The 17,469-nt window shown below is 42.3% G+C and overlaps 1 pseudogene; it reads left to right on the plus strand.

Annotated features, from left to right (window-relative positions):
* Nucleotides 1-13,969, plus strand: part of LOC146189247 (fatty acid synthase-like) — a 32,045-nt pseudogene extending 18,076 nt beyond the window's left edge.
* Nucleotides 13,970-17,469: the final 3,500 nt, after the last annotated feature.

Genomic DNA, 17,469 nt, shown 5'->3' on the forward strand with positions numbered 1-17,469 from the left:
AAAAGGATTCGTAGCGTACTTTGCAGAGCAATTATTCACCGCCACAGCCTCCATAACGTACAATGACAGCTGAATCACTCTTTATCAGTACTCCTGGAATACCGAAGTTGACTTGAGAGCACGTGATCGGCACTTTTTGAAGCGGCTCATTGAAGCGGCTATTTGGCTCATTGCTTGGAAGCGTATCCCGGAGCGAGAAGATTCCGCGGGATACCGCGAGTTGTTACGTCCTCATCTGGTGCCATCTTCAGCTATGATCAGACGTGACGTCACGTCTGGTCATGACCGATGACATCACCAGGCGATTCACACATATACAAAGCTGACCCCGCATGGCGTCCGAACCAGGTGTCCGTGTTGTGCCTTTCACTTGGCGCTTCCTCAAACATTGTATCACCAAGCCTAGAAGCACACGAAGTAAGGGAAGAATCAGTTGCGTTTCAGATTTTCGCTTCATTGCACTTTAGAACATCGCACTTTTGTTGTCCAAAGTGCCTTCGAAACTTTCTTTAATATCATGAGTTATCACATAGTCAAGGTCAATGCGCTGCTGTCCACAGTTTTTGTGGTGCAAGTACCATGCAGAGTGTGTTCATTATTGTTTCAATAAAATATGCTAAGACGGAAGTTGCGTTATAATGCTGTAAATGTAGCGATTTCACAAAGTACAAAATACATATATGAAGCATGTTTCAGTTGGGCCATCTGGCATTCAAACCACATATGTAAGGGCGAGTACCCGTTGACGTCTTAGCTATGCATTCGAAAAATATATTATGAAAGTATTTTCCAAATATTTACTCTAAATAGAAGAGCAGTAGTAAGGGTACTGACATTAATATTGCACAAGTTATTGGCAATGATAGGTGACATATCCCTTAGTAGTCCTATGCTAGATTGTGTTTTACCCCGCCGGCATGGCGCAGTGGTTACGGCGCTCGACTACTGTTCCCAAGGACGCGGGATCGAATCCCGGCCTCGGCGGCCACTTTTCGATGGAGGCGAAAAGCAAAGTGCCCGTGTGCTGTGCGATGTCAGTGCACGTTAAAGAACCCCAGGTGGTCGAAATTTCCGGAGTCCTCCACTACGGCGTCTCTCATAGCCTGAGTCGCTTTGGGACGTTAAACCCCACAAACCAACCAATCAACCTAGATTGTGTTTTGGACGAACACATACGTTACGTGAAAACAGCTTTGCAGATAGTGACATACCCTAATAAATGCACTTCGAACGTAGCTACCTCATACAACTTGCTCAATAGCGTTCACAGGAGAGACATCTCCTAATAGGCGGAAGAGAAGCAGTTGTCCTCATTTTAAGGAAAAATGGTCCTACTTTCGTAGTGGATTTTGAAAGCATCTTGATGCACATGTTTAGCACACGTTATTTTGTTGCAAACTTTTGCATTAACATTTTTGTTATAATAATTACTCCCTCTCTCGTGGAGAATATGTCGTGACGGTCCCTCCTCCACATTGTGTTTCATGGCACATCAGCGCTCATCCCCATCCCTCACGTCCTGCGTCTGAAGAAGGACCTTTACATCAACTTTGTACCGCCGTATGCATTTCACGCCTTTGTTTCATCTACCGCGTCGGCAGCCCCGTACAGCTTGCTGTGTTTAGCATGTAGGTTTCATTGAAGCTTGACGACTCACTCTGCGTATGATGGCACCCGCTATTTCATCCGCGGTGACGTTTCTTCTCCTGCACTGCTCTTTCGGCCTCCTCTTGTCATGGATACTTTCTATTTGTTTTTATTCAGTCTGAGCCACTGCTTGAACGAGAGAAACAAAACGCCTTTTTTTTTTTCACGTTGGCTCGGCATGCAAACATTTATGGAGTGCACTTATGTCTTCTTAGGGACAGTAATGCGAAAAGGTTTATGACACGTCCATTATTTTTGAAACAAATACGTTAAAAACAGGTATTCGGCTCTGATGTGTTCAGCGCCTGATGCTGAAGAGAACGACGACAGTGATTGTAATTTTCTCAATTCTTTTTATATTACACGTTCTTTCTATATTGTTCTTAGTTCACTCAATGTTCTCAAGCATCCTTACGCTAAACAATACTGATTATGGACACAATCGCAGGAATTCAGGCAGACTCTTAAGAAATATTGTCTGCTTAATTCTCAAGGCATTAGGTATCTCCGACCGGTAACGTGGACGGTGTAGCATATAATCATGTAATGGAGTTGAGCTTGCATAATATATTGAGTAGGATGGCGACGAGTCATGCAGATCTTGACGCAAGGCGAGCGAGAGAATACTTGAAAGAAGTAATTGTAAGTATTGTAAAGTTAAAATAAAATCTTGTAGATCTAGCTAAGGAATGGCTCCCCACAATGAGTCATTAAAGTCACTTAAAAAATTCCGGTTATGCTACCTGAGTCAAATAGGGCTGAGTGTTCTTGTGTACATGTTTTATATTTTGAGCGCCATAAACAATGTCAGCGTAGGTAGTGGTTAGCGCGTCTGCGGGGCTGTCAGATGAGCTGTGCTTCGGTTACTGGCTTGGGCACCATTTGTTTTCTTAAGTGTCAGTTTGGCTACACACGCGGTAATGACAGGTTCTGTCGACACACTCTGGTAGCACCACTGATAAGACAATAAGTGATTTCATATATTCAAATATATGTAGGCATCATTCATAAATCCCGGTTCATTTGCCTTGTTTCGCGGGCGAATGAGCATTACAGTAGTCGACGCTTCTCGTGAATACTAGTGAAGTTATTGATAAAAATTTCCGGTGCGAATACAACCGATAGGAACGCGACTGCGCCGCAGTATATAGAAAACAAGGAACGCAAGGAACGGCCCAGCGGTTCTACAATGATACATGCCGTTTTATTGCACATAGAAATTATTTATTAGTAGTCTTATCCCTTTTCAGTGTTGCAAATTCTAACGATTGTTCAGAAATAAATGTCTAACAAAGACTTAGTTCAAGGAGAAAACTTATCTGGATTACTAGTTTCTCGATCAAACCTGCGTCCTCGCCATGCTAATTGTACTGACTCTTATTCCAATACAATGAAGATGAAACAAGAGACATTCGAAATGCAGGTTCGTCGGGAAGAGAGCCCACGTAAGGCGTGTCCCGCATCGCCTCTAACGTTGGAGGCTGTCACACGTACTTACTTTTATGAGTACAAATCGTACGTCATCGTTGGTGGGCTTGGAGGCGTCGGCCTGGAGCTAGCCGACTGGATGGTTTGCCGCGGATGCCGAAAACTCCTACTGAACTCTCGCTCAGGACTTCAGACCCGATACCAAAAATTTTGTATTCGGCACTGGCAGCGGGCAGGGGTCGAAGTTCACGTGACCAAGGCGGACATCTCGGCTGTCGAAGGAGCTCATCATGTGATAGAGCAAGCCTTGACCATGGGACCCGTCGGCGCCATCTTCAACCTCGCCATGGCAAGTAAAATAGCTGTCTGCTTTTTTTTTGTTTGTTTTTTTTACTGTCGAACAAATCATAGCAACCAGCCTACGCGGCACATCTGCTGACATTGCGCCTTCCGTACCAGATTTTGACAAGCAATTTTCTTCAAGCCTCATCTGCTTATAGAGTATCCAATTTCTTGCTTCTAGCACCCAATTCACGCTGTTCATCTTTGGCAATGTTTTACATTGAAAACGTCGAAAAAGCTCCCAACCACAATCACATTAGCTGGGCATAGTTTTTTTTTTCATTTGTGCCAGCGTTTTTTGGTAGCATACTTGGGTAGGCGAAAATTATTCAAAGCACCTATTGTGCCATTCGAGAATATGGTAGCATATACCTCCACAAATTGCATTTTCCCACTATACGAATAACATTTACTCTCTTTTTACTGCGAGCTTCTACAATCACGTAAATTATATCTTGATTTTAACAACGCCAAACTTTCGTATTAATCATTGAACAGAACCGAAAGCAGTGCAATGAAGCGAGCGTCTGACCATTAGGTAAAGGACAAAGGGATTTTATGGTCGACAGTACAACATTCTCACCTGATCAGCACTTCCTAAACTAGCTGATGAGCGCAAACAGTACACGAAGCACGGAGAAGACACGAGGACAGGCGCACATCAGTTACCTTAAGAAATCATGATCCAGCTAGGCCCAGCCAAACATTTACTGATCAGCACATTAAGCTAAAGCAAGTAAATTTTATCCCAAACTGCGAAATAAAAGGGGGACGGCACATTGCTCTCATAGCTTTATTTTAAATGAACAAGACTGGAACAAGACCTGCGCACGCCATAGAACCTTCTAGCAGCAAATCAAAAATATTTTCGCGTTCCGATACCAGTTGGCAAACCTCTCTTCCCTCATTTTTTCAGTTTCAGCGTGGATCTAAATAAGTCTGCAAGTGGGACAAGGCTTGGTTTAGCTTTTCGTTCTGTTTTTATAAAGCTAAAAAAGTTTATAGTCCATTATATACTGCGCAAGTGCCGTATGTATTCGTTTACAGATGGCGAATTTGCCGGTGCGAATTTATTAGTTCTGTACACTGATTACCTGTAAGGAACATTTCAATGCGGCAAATTCCTAATAATTATATGCAAAGACCTGATTGGAGCTCATTGTTTCTGCTTTTCAGGTGTATTTGTTACTTTATCTCTTTGGAGCGAAGTTTCGAATAGTAGCAACATAATGACAGAAACATAAAATTTAATTTTCAACGAAATTTTCAACTCCATGCAGCTGCAGTACTTCCTAGTTTCAGTCACAAGTTAGTCAATATTTAGCCTATGTAAAACATAATCTTAGATAAATTAATCTTCCTGGGACACTTCCCAACCCTGTCCACACTATATCTTTTTTCAGGTGTTCAGTGACGGCCTGCTTGAAAACCAGACATCGGAATCTTTAGACCATGTTTGCAAACCAAAGGTGAAAGGAACCAAGCTACTCGACGAACTGTCTCGTAAGCTTTGCCCCAAGTTGGACTATTTCTTCGTCTTCTCATCGGTTTCATGTGGTCGAGGCAACGCCGGGCAGACCAACTATGGCTACGCCAACTCCGTTATGGAGCGCAAGTGTGAACGTCGTGTCGCTGATGGTTTACCGGGTTAGTTGCTGGTCTCTAGAGTCTCACTATTGCTTCTTCCGTTACAAAACGGCTCAGTGCATTTTACGTTGTTTATTGTGACATTACTGAGTACGATTGGTTAGAAATGAACTTGGTTTGCTCTGTTATTATGCCGGAACGTTATTCATTATTAGACAAATATTCGCCTTGTAAGGTATTGCATGAAGGGAATCACAGTAAGTGACAGTGTGAAGAAGTTCGAGGAGTTCCTGAACCGCAAGCTGGTTTTCTGTTCACGGAAATGGACAACAAAATTGTCACCACTTTTATATGCAACACATTATACAATCAGTGTGCATACATGACAAGCATAGTGGCATACTAGCTACCACGAACATGCGTTTCATGGTAGCTGGCATCCTTGTAATGGTTAGCGATTGCACGAGCTGCGAGCTCACACTTTCTTTCCTTTGGCAAGAAGTGTAGCATTCTACCAGTGAGTCTTGTATGTTTTTGTCATGCTCGGCAATGGTGTTCGTCATTTGTTTATTATTCATTACCTCACGTTAGTGGTCATTAACCTGTCGTGAGAACCTACAGATTTCGCCAATGCACTACTGGGGGCAATCAGCACGTGGAAGCTTTGGAACGCCTTGTACTAACTACCTTCAATCCGGCATCAAACCTTTGCGGGTACATGGACGATAGTTTCTGCCCTTTGAAGACGCAAGACCTCGTAACGGTCATATACAGTACAAACGTCCAGAATTACACATCTACAGTTCGTCCTTGAACATGAGAAAGACGGCATAATGTTTGTGAATGTATGTTTCACAGAGATGACGGCGCCGTCAACATTTTGGTATACAGGAAAACTGCACAAACAGTTCACTACCTCGGTTTTATGTCCTGTCACCCGGCCGGGCATAAGACATCAGTAATGTGATCTTAGATAATATACGGCAAATGCATCTCCAGATGGCAATGCATTAAAAAACTGCTCAGGCTCAATTAACCTTCACAAGGCTATACGGAGCGAAAGCTCGGTTAACCATCGTCTATCCTCCGAATTTGTAAGTGCAGCGGCGACATTCACAACAGGTACAAGTGGTTGCAAGAGCGCCTCTCCTTCCTTTGCAATCTCTGCGGGCCTTTTGGTTTCATAGGCCCAGCATCATCTATGTCTCTTCCCTGTCTGTTTCGGGTTGCCTAGACGGCTAGCGCTGCCCTTTTATCGAGCAAGAGCGAATCAGTTTGTAAGCCACGATACACAAATGACGAGAGCGTGCTGTTGGACTTGCGGTTGAAGCAACTAAGCAGCGCATAGCTTGGTGGCGGCTAGTTACGTGGTGCCTCATGTGCCACATCTGGCAAGGGTGAGCGGGCGATGCGACGATGGCTGCAGTGGTGGATGTGACTGCGAAGCGCACAGCTGTGACGGAGGAGTGCCACCAGTTCAAGGTCATTTCCAAGCCTGATTTGACCTTTAGCTCTGTATGCGAGAAGTGCAGGCTCGCTTGAAAACGAATTAAGTACAATCCACCGGGAGCTCACCTCTTCGCTTTATTTCGAATATTGAGACGCGGATATTTGGTATGCAAAACAGAGAGAAACACGACATTCCCGAGTTAAGACGTAACTAACGCGTAGACCACCAACCATCACGAGCCAAGTTTCGAAACTACAAGGTAACAATAAGTACTTACTTCTGGGCAAGTTGGTTCATTATGGCAACAGTAATAAATTTGAGCAGAAGATTGAGGAAGAAAGAGACGTGACGACAGGACATAGCGCTAACTGAGATTTGAGGATTTTGCAGATCTGTCATAAATTAATTCTCAAAGGATTAACACGCCCGAATAAGTGCGGAACCTCCAGTGGCACTACCTTTCTTTTGAGGCATAACGTTACGTACCTTGTTTGGCAGAATGTGCAGGAAATATGTGTAACACATGTAATTACTGGATCGGTGGTCTTCTGCGTCAGACTCATTTCCAGCACCGTCTTCTAAGCAAAGAACGGCAAGTTCTGCATCAAAAGAAAGATAGCGCCATTGCAGGTTCGACACGTTTTTGGGCATGTTAATCCTTCGTGGGGTCATCTAATACGTATCGGCGAAATCCTCAAATCTCTGTTCGCGCTCTGTCCTGTCACACGTCTCTTTCTTCCTCAACCTTTTGCGTCAGATATTCCTTTTGTTAGGTAACAATAACTGTAAAATCAGAGCTCCACTTTTGTTATATTGTAAGATGTCATCCGTGAGAGATTTTTCTCTGAGCGCGGTAGTTTCACATATACGGCTAATTCAAGAAGCGAGAAGTTTACTCCATTCTCGGATGCTTGGTGTTGCTGCTGATGCCAAAGCACTTATGCTGCCTAATAAGTTATCGACTTGGCATCTGTTTTGCGGCTGCTGCGCTGAGAGGATTCTTTGGTGTTTAGGTAGGACTATTTGGTTCATAAAGACGCAAAGAAAGAATTGCGTGAGCCAGATGCTTTTGCGGGCAAAATGAAGGAACGTAACTTGCAGCTTTTTATTCTCCTCTTATAGTTTAACAATAGGCGACGGATAGACGTCGAATCACGCCTCAAGTATACCAGTCCCGATGCTCAAGTTATAATCGTAGTAAGCGCCGCAGCCGCTTCTGCAAACGGCGAGCAAAGCTGCCGATTCAGACGATTGGAATTTGAAAAAGCGCGGCGCCACGGATGAAGCGAGAGCTGCAATACTGGGGTGTGAAGTAAGAATCTGGCCGATGCGTGACATGTGAGTGGGGGCGGACGATCACCAGAACGCACGTGCCACGCGCCCGGACTCAAGCGTTGCGCAAGCAGACTTACCAGACTTACCCTAAGGTTAGCGCCACATCGCAGTACGTAACTGCAGTGAGGCATAAAGACGCCTGACATTGCGAAGATGGCGATTCGGCTAACATTAAAAAAATAGGCGGACTATTTGTCCAGTAAACAAGAAACCCATACACGCCTCTGAAACATCTGGAACTTCTTCAGAATTGTTCACGGATGTAGGTTCACTTCACTGTGCCGAAACTCGGAAGCCAGTGACCTCGAGAGGGAGCTGCGAAAGCAAAATAACGCACCCTAAATGTTTTTTCAGATTTTGAAGCGGAAAACTTGAAAGGTTACGTACGAGCCGGGATGAATTTTACTTATTTAAACACAATAGAGAGCAGCGGTGATAATTTTACACAATTAGTGAGAACAGTGATTGCACATTCCGCCCGTAATTACCAGGCAAGTAATTTGTCTGGTTTAGAGCGCATTTGTTGCGTACTTAGGGAGATGACGATGAGCAGTAATGCAGAAATACGACTCGATGCACATTCACCAGACAAAGCGAATACATATTTAATATCTGAAATCGTTTGTTTTTTATCAGTGAAGATTTTTGATATACTGTTCGCGCTGGCAAGAAAACATCTGGGAACAAAACAATGGTAAATCGCGACCGAAACGAAAAAGTATTCCTAACCTACGATAAAGTGCGATAAACGGACAAGCGTTTCTCTGGGATAACGACATAAACGATATAGTCAAAACCGACAAAACAAACTAAACGCCATGACAAAGGCCTTGAACAACTAGAAGCAAAATCAATAACCTTTCTCAACTTCAATGCCAGCAGTGTAGTGCATAAATAAATGAACTTCAGGCTACCTTACTGGCTATTGAAAGTGATAATGTGACGGTCACAGAGACATGGTGGAAGTCTAGTATTTCTGACTGTAAAAATGCCCCATAGGGATGGACAATGTGGGGTGGAGGCGTGCGAAATCTTCTCAAACAAGAAAAAGCATACTCTGTGATAGCAGAATTGAGAGGTGTTGAGGCTGTATGCTGCAAAATCTATTTACCGATGTCTTTGTGTTTGTCGGTGCTATTTAAATGCCTCCAAATGACGATGTCTCGTAGCTAGTAAACTTGTTCGGATACTTGCTTAGGCATAACTCTAACGGTAAGGTTATAATTGCTGGAGACTTTAATATGCCTGGTGTTAAAACGAGATCTCTTAACCCCAGAACTATAACAATTAATGTGATGATCGAATTCTTGTTTATGTTCATCAGTCTTACGCAGATCGTTAATAAGCAGGCTAGGGCTCACACATAAAAGAGTTCAAGTTTAGACATTGTCTTTGTTGGCGACCTCTTTAAAAGCCGTTGTCTATCAATAGAAACTTTTTGAGGAAAAATTAGACCATTAATTATTCTTTATAAATATCCTATAGCTAACTTTCATCGTCCATGTTCTACCGAAAAACGTTCTCTTTGCATTTATTAGGGCTAAAAAATTTGCTATCGTCACTTAACTATTTCCCGAATCCAAGACCATTTCATTGTTGTGCTTTCATTACCAGTAAAGCATTGAAAGCGTCTGGCGATATTTGAAAAATTTTGCTAACTACATCGAAAGTTTCCTTCTTATAGTTTCGTTCCTACAATATTTCACATTAAGGGGAAGATCAAATGGCTAAGGCCGTGGAAAAAATTGCGCAGAATCACTGACGATCGCTCCAGCTTAAAGTTTTTAAATTAGAAACTTAAAAATTCAAAACGAAGTACTAAGGAACACTATTGAAACGCTACAATACGCAGGTTTATTAAAACAGCACGGAGTTAATTTTTTTATGTGTTGAACAGAAAGTAAAAGGCCAAATCTTCTGATATCATCTCTAGAGGGTAAGCGTATTGCAGACTTGTTCGATCTATAGTTTCACTCTATCTTCACTGTTGATAACGCCCTGTCAGCCAGCTTGAGCCACAACAATATGACCACGAGAAACTGGTTGGTACCATCTCAACTTCAGAGTCCAGGGTATTGTCTTCACTCCTTGATCTTAACAAAAGAAAAAAGTTGCTGTCCCGACGATATTTCTAATAGTTTTGTAGCGAGCCTTGCAGTAGATATCTCTGTCGCCTTTTCCAGATATCAATTCTCTATTGTCACCTTCCATCAGAATGGAAAGTTGCCAAAGTATTCTCTGCACACAAATTAGGAGATAAAAAGTCCCCGAATAACTAGGACCCATCTCTCTAACATATACAAGTGGCAAATTTTTGGAACACATTACCAAAATTTATAACAGAGTACGTAGAGGCCAATAAAGTAATTCACCCTCGTCAGCTTGCTTTCAGAAGTGGACTATCCACAGTAACATAACTTGTTGAATTCGTGCAATATCTTGCCCAAGGTATTACCAATCAGTTGCCATTTGACATAACTTGACTGGGCGTTTCCAAGGCGCTCGACAGGATATCATACCGTAAACTGGATATACAAGCTGAAGCACCTAATTGGTTGTGGTCCCTTTACTCAATTGATCAGCCGTTATTTAACAGACAGTCGCCAACTTGTACAATTCAGTGATAACACACCCGACATCATTCCTACCATATCTGGTGTGCCTCAAGGATCTGTGTTGGTGCCATTTTTATTTGTTTACATATTAAAATCATAACTAACCAATGTGATGTACAACTCAGACTCTTTGCGATTGATTGCAGTCTCTATTTTTAAGTAAAAAATCAGCCCAAACAGAATAATCTAAACAGCGCCTTCTAAACGTTTTTCATTGGTGTCACGATAGGGACATGAATGGTCATTAACAGAGAAAAGATTGTTCTATGTCAGTCAGAAAAAAAAAATCAATTTATGCTCTTTGTGGCTCTGGTAAACGTGCAGTACATGCTGTCACAATATCGATATGTGGGCATCCTCATCACATCGGATCTGAACTGGACAACTCTCGTACAGTACGCGTAGCACAAAAAGCTGTGTATGAGCAGTTCTTTCTCAAAACTTTCCATGAATACTTCGCCCCCTAAAGTAAAACTTCTACCACACGTTTCGCTTATACATCCAATGTTGGAATATTTTAATAATTTATGACTCCTTAAACAGCTATAGGTATGTCGACACTCGAACGTGTGCGGCGAAGAGCCGCGTGATTTATATATAATCGATACAGACGCACAGATTAACCCACTGAACTTTTGCATCTCCCGCAGCGCTTTTTCCTTCACGTATCCTATCTAAACTACATAACTTAAAATTCCTGTACTTACTGCTACACCATTCGTATAAGAATAAACCGAAGGTTTCGCCAACACATGAAATTCCAGAATCACCCGTCACGAGCACCGTCTTACGCTTCAGTAAATTTATTGTGCTAACGACACTCTTTACTTTTATTGTTTTTCCGGAAGCAGTGCACAAATGGAATTAACTCGATAGCTCAGTCGTCATGCAGCCGGCACTCGAGAAATTTGTGGAACTTGCAGAATTGGCTATGATATCAGCTATTAATTGTGTGTTAAATGTTTCGTGACAGAATCTTTCTATTGTATAACTTGTATCGTCTAAGTGCTCCTTGTCTCCGCTTCGTCTACACCATCCTTCGCATTGTATCACTACTTACCATTCCATAATTGTAGTAGCAGAAATCTGATTGCGCCTATCAAATAAAAAAAATACGGTGTCGTTTTCCCCTTATTGCGTTGTGCCTTTATATCCGGGTACATCGGCACTGTAATGAGGCTACGTGTGCTTGGCGCCCATATAGGCTATCAGGAAGTCAGCGAGAAAAGATTCAGACAGTTAGGATTTTCTCCTACATGGGCGATGGGAATGAAGAATTCACGCGATTCGCATTTGTTTTGAGAAATCCCACTATGATACCTTAACACCAGAAACATTCTAATTCCTGGAGCGAAATATCAGCTGTACCGCTCGTGGAGTGGTTCTGTCTTTACCAAAGCAGTGAATTTTCTCAGCCCCCTTCCGACCCAGCTCCCACAGCGAGATATTCTCAACGCTGACTATGAAATTGATCTTACGCGGCTCAATTTCAATGCCGTGCGCGTCGACAACACGCTACCAGAAGAATAGAAGTGTTGCCTCAAAGCCGAAGCTTATCGCGTTGGAGTAGTGTTTGGTGTTTGTCCTTGGTGCCATATCTCTAACCTATTCGCACTGACTTGAGTATCTCTCTTTCCACACCCTATATGCCCATCTTTGCGTTCACCTTTATTGTAGTGTGATAGTCCAATCATTGTTGTTGTTGCCCTCATAAAATGGGCACATAACCACAAGGGGGATTGGCCATGATCAGGTGGTGATTACAGTTTCTTAGATTCTATACCGCAGAAATGAGATATTAGAAATTGGAGCAAATCAGGTTCAGTGGCAGAGATTGGTGCTCGTAAACAGCACTAGATGTTTTTCCTCTTTCTTCTGAACTGTCCACCTCTTTTTTTCTGGCACTTTACGTGCCTTTGGTAACATTTTGTGCATGCCGTTTATATCTCAATGAAGGGAGTTTACAATCTGCTGCCGTAAAAAGAAAGGTACCTTGTGTTTTACGTATTCCTTATAAGGAGAAAATTGCTTCTGCAACACAGACGTTTAGATGAAACCGCTAGATATCTGCTCGCATTGTTCTTGAAGGGCTGGCGATCCAGTGGGGCCCCATCGGGGACGCAGGTGTGCTGCACCAGACAGCAGGTGGCGATGTGGAACTTGCTGGCTGCACGTCGCAGAGAATCAGTTCGCGCATGAATGTGCTTAACCAGTTCCTCTGCCAGGATAATCCCGTGGTATAGAGCGTCGTGAAGGCTCACCGCTCCTCCACGTACGAAGAAAGAGCAAAGAACCGAACTATACTGGAGACCATCGCACATATATTCGGTAAGCGGCCATTACTGATTGGTGAGATGGGCATAAGTTAGTTTTCCGTGTTTTTAAGCGTTTTGTTCGAGATAACCTGTATCTTACGAGACAGAAGTGCTCCTGTAAATTCTTAAAGCATTTGTACAGTTCCAGAGACGTAACAAGCATATCACGTGGTAATGCAATAGTTCTTATAGATACATGATGTCAGCAAATTTATGAGTCGAGAGCCATAGGGCAGACATTCAAATGCACTGAAGCATGGCTCATTTTATAATTATTTGTTTTTGTTAATCATTATCATTTCTGTGTCACTACCAACTAATGAACATGACGTCTTTAGACCTTTACTGTTGTGAATCATCGAAACGTAAAAACGTGAGAAATGAAAGGAGGACTTCGTTTGTCGCATAGAAACACAGCACACGAAATAATGAAATTGACAAAGCAAAGCTCTATCAATTTGCGTTTTTGTTCAAAGACCACTTGATTGTGCGTGGAAGCTGCTCATATTAGCAAAGTCAATAATGAAATATATCGCACACGGTAATGCCAAAGCAACTGATATCTGATCAGCATCACGCGATAATAGGATATCAGTTGCGTTCCTCTATTCTTGTGTGATTTCGTGCCTTTTTTTACCTTAAATGGGTGGCTGCTGTAATTAAGCAAATTGTCTGACCATAAAGACTTAAATTTTCAGGCCTCCATTTCGTCATATGCTGTCTTCCTGCGCTGAACCACATTTCCAATAATGGAGGGAACCCTCATAACCGTCCTCATTATTGAAGGAATGCAGCAACAGAAGCACTGAGCCTTCTTTTGTTTTTTGTAATGCCTTCTTGGCTTTGAGGTAATAAAATCAGAGAAGATTTTGAATGAATGGTACAGAATTTACTGCCCGTACAATATTTCTCGTATTTACTTATAACAGCATTTATTTATTTGCTACTCACTTAATATTGAAGTTATAATTCAGAACAATTGCATAAATGTGACTGTAAAATTGCATTATATTTCACGGCACTGTTTCTTCGCAGGAGTGAAGGAACCGTCGACTGTGAACCTTAACATGAATTTACAGGAATTGGGAATGGACTCCTTAATGGGCGTCGAAGTGCAGCAGACACTCGAGCGAGACCATGATCTTACCCTGTCTATGTCTGAAATCCAGGAGCTTACCTTCTCGAGACTGCAAGATACGAGTGGAGTCAATAGCACTGGCACGGCACAAGCTGAGAGCACAGCTGCCTGACAACAAGTGGAAGGTCAGCCGTTCTTTAGAGATCCGCATCTACGTGTATGTGCCGAATCGGAGAGGTGATTCTTGCTTAATAAAAATACTTTTTGTAAACCTGTGGAACATAAAATTCTCTATACAATTTGTGTTGTGTTGAAGCGTGCCTGGTGGCCAATAAATAGTATAAACCTTTCACGTCGCTGCCAAGTAGCAAGCAAATAAATACGTACTTTGCGTTTGAATGTGTAATTCATATTTGGCTACCAGTATATTACGAAGTGCAGTACCAGTACTGGTACCAGTACCAGTATAACCTAAAGAATGAGGTTGCAAATTAGTCATTTTGCCCAAACTGTAAGTTTGGTACTCATTACTGCCTATAGAGAAATGCTGGTCGCTTCAAAGAGATCTGACGAAGCGCGAAGACATATCGCAGAAAACTGCTTATCGTAGAGAAGTGACTAATCGAAATATTCTAATTTCGCTAGCAGCACCAAGTAGGCCACCTATTTTGACGGCAGTGTAACATTTTGTACAGCCTGTAAAAGACAGGACTTGTCCTACATTTCTGCGCGAAGCTTTGGGACGGTTTATGGGAGCGAAGTTTTGGATATTTGCGTGAAGAAACCATTTTCTCTTTATGGAAGTTCAAGATATATCACTTTAAATCCAGGTTAAAAGCGGCTAGGAGGCATATTCTGAAAATGATGCACTTTGAGTAGTACGCTCATCGCAAGATCGCAATTACATGATCTAGCATTATGATAGCCTGGCGATTTCGAATATTATTGCAAGAAAATCAACATAGAAATTCTGGAATTAATAAGGAAAGAAAAAGAAAGCTCTGTCGAACTACCATTTTAAAGCGTCGCATCGATGACTAAAACATTGGCGAAATTGACAATGATGAGTGTCATCTTTTCACAACACCGAATATTGAGAAAGGGCGTATAAACACCGCAAGCGCGTTACTATTTTAATGAAATGGAGACGGGAATGGCTCAACACAAGCGAACTTTATTACCTTTAGACTCATAAATTCTCACTGTATGGGAACGAGCCCTTTCACCCTGCGCGGACAATTAGTTCCGTAATGACTGTAAAACATAACTTCATGTAGCTTGATTACTATCAGCTATTTTCATTGTCAGCCAACAGAAAACGAGGCGGTCAAAATTTCCGGAGCTATTTAATACGGTGTCAATCATAGCCTGAGTTGCTTGGGGACGTTAGACCCTGCTAACCAAACGAAACCAAACATGCCTCCTAGCATAGCTCGCGAACTCTGAATCCAGAAGGGCACATCGAGCGAGGTGGTTACAAAAGCTGCGTGATAAAGAAGCCTATTTTTATAAAGATTTATTAATATTTCTCAGTCGCCGATCCTGCACACGGAAATAGTTTACTGAAAGTTGCGTTCCCTTCAGAAACAAAATGGGAAGAAGCCTCACAGAACTCGGTTATTCATTTTCGGTCAATTATAATGCTGCGTATCCGGTCCCCCATAATTCTTATTGCCCGCTATTGGAACACATTTAGATACAAACCAAGAAAACAGCGGCGTTAGCCGCCAAAGGACGAATCGCAGTGAATGGCGCAGACGTAATCGCATGGCATCCTTAATTATCCATTTAAACCTGCTAGCATAAAAACGCATGGCGCGTGGAGATGAAATGGGTTCACTGCAGCCTAAGTTTTTCCGTTAGAAAAATCGGCTGAGACCATTGGCTGAAGGGCGTGGTTTGAGGGCTCTCTGAAGCTTTGTTCTAGACATACATAGCTAACAAGAGCCATAAACACATAAACAGAGAGAGAAAAAAGGAATTGTTCTAGAGATTCGTTTCTCTGTAGTCTTGCCCCAAAGTTGATAAATGATGTTTGTCGCACGTGGGGAGCAGCACACACACACACACACACACACACACAAAAAAAAACGATTGCAAACATAACAGCAAACAGTGTCTTTCTGGTTCGCGTTTCTGTTTCCCCTCGTCGTGTCGTACTAATGTCTGTGTAAATAATTATGATACCGATATTATAAACGCCTGACCGTCAAAAAAATAGAAAGGATTAACTCCATCCTTATTGGTTTTCTCAAAAGGGAATGTACTGTTTCCGACATGTCGGACAGGTTTCCATGTTGTTCCCGCGATGGTTACTTCCTCTTGATCGCCGGTCCGTATTTTAGAAGCATTTGAAAAAACGCAGTCTTTTCTTGAAATAAATGCCTTTTCTCGCACCAACATAATACAAAAATCTGACAAATCAATCGTTTCACAAGTAAATTGATGTTGTTGCATGTAGAAGCCCATATACAGCAAAGAAACACTGTTGAAGAGGGGTAGTTTGTCAATAAATCTAAGCGCTGTACAGGGCTGGTTGTTTTATCCGATAACGGCACAGCCTATGATAAGCTGAAGCGAAATATTGAGTTCTTATTAATGATGTTCTCCGTGCTGTGGTAGTGGCGCCTACAATTAGGCGATCAATGCCTGCTTTAAACATTATATAATGAAATGATGACCAGCAGTTTCGCAATTTATTTGTACAATGCATAAAAACTCCAACTTTATATGCAATTAGCAGAACTTCTTACAAATCCTGCTATTATCCACACCTCCAGTGTTTATGGCACGTATTTTGGGGCTGATAGTGGCATTTTTGGCTCTGAAGCTACCCACGTAGACCAGCACAGAATAGGCCCAATTGTTCTCAAGTATTGAATATCTAAGCAGGAAAGAGGACTTGTTTACTCAGTCCGCGAGAATGACTTCAGTTTTCTGAAACACGCTACTGATATAAGGTACTGTAGTGTAGTGAGGCATGTAGTGAGGCACGTAGTGCGAAGAGAGTATAACCAATGGTCGCTTAGGGTAACAAACTGGATTCCATGGGAAGGAAAGCGTAGTAGTGGGCGGCAGAAAGTTAGGTGGGCGGATCAGGTTAAGAAGTTCGCAGAGGTCAAGTGGATGCAGCTAGCACAGAGCCGGGTAAATTGGAGAAATATGGGAGAGGCCTTCGGCCTGCAGTGGGTATAGTCAGGCTGATGATGCTGATGACTGAAACAAGGAGTCTACTACCGGTTACTATTAGGACAGTCAAATTATATACTATAAAGAAGTATCAGTTTGAAAATTTTACTGACGCCACCTAGGGCCAAATATTTGCAATCAGAAATGAAAGAATGCGTCAGGAAATGATTTGGGAAATTTATTTTACGCTTTGTTGTTTCACACTTAAGGTAGGAAAAAGGTAGGTGAGTTGGTATTTCATAAGAGTGGTTTAGGAAAGACAACTTGCCCTACGACCAGTGCTCTGAAGTAACGATTCAACGCACAATGGCAGCGACGCTGACCCTTGCATTATACCACTAAGAAAACCTTATGATCTATTTAAAAATGGAGCAAGTATATGGAAAGAGAGCTAAATGCACGCGACAATATTGTTTCTCCTATCAAATGCATTCCGCGTAGAGAGAGGTTTCTGGCTTAATTTCACCTCGCGAATGATTCATT

The sequence above is a fragment of the Amblyomma maculatum genome, chromosome 5 (genome assembly GCF_055883805.1).
Source record: "Amblyomma maculatum isolate TAMU_Amacu chromosome 5, ASM5588380v1, whole genome shotgun sequence".
Lineage (NCBI taxonomy): Eukaryota > Metazoa > Arthropoda > Arachnida > Ixodida > Ixodidae > Amblyomma > Amblyomma maculatum.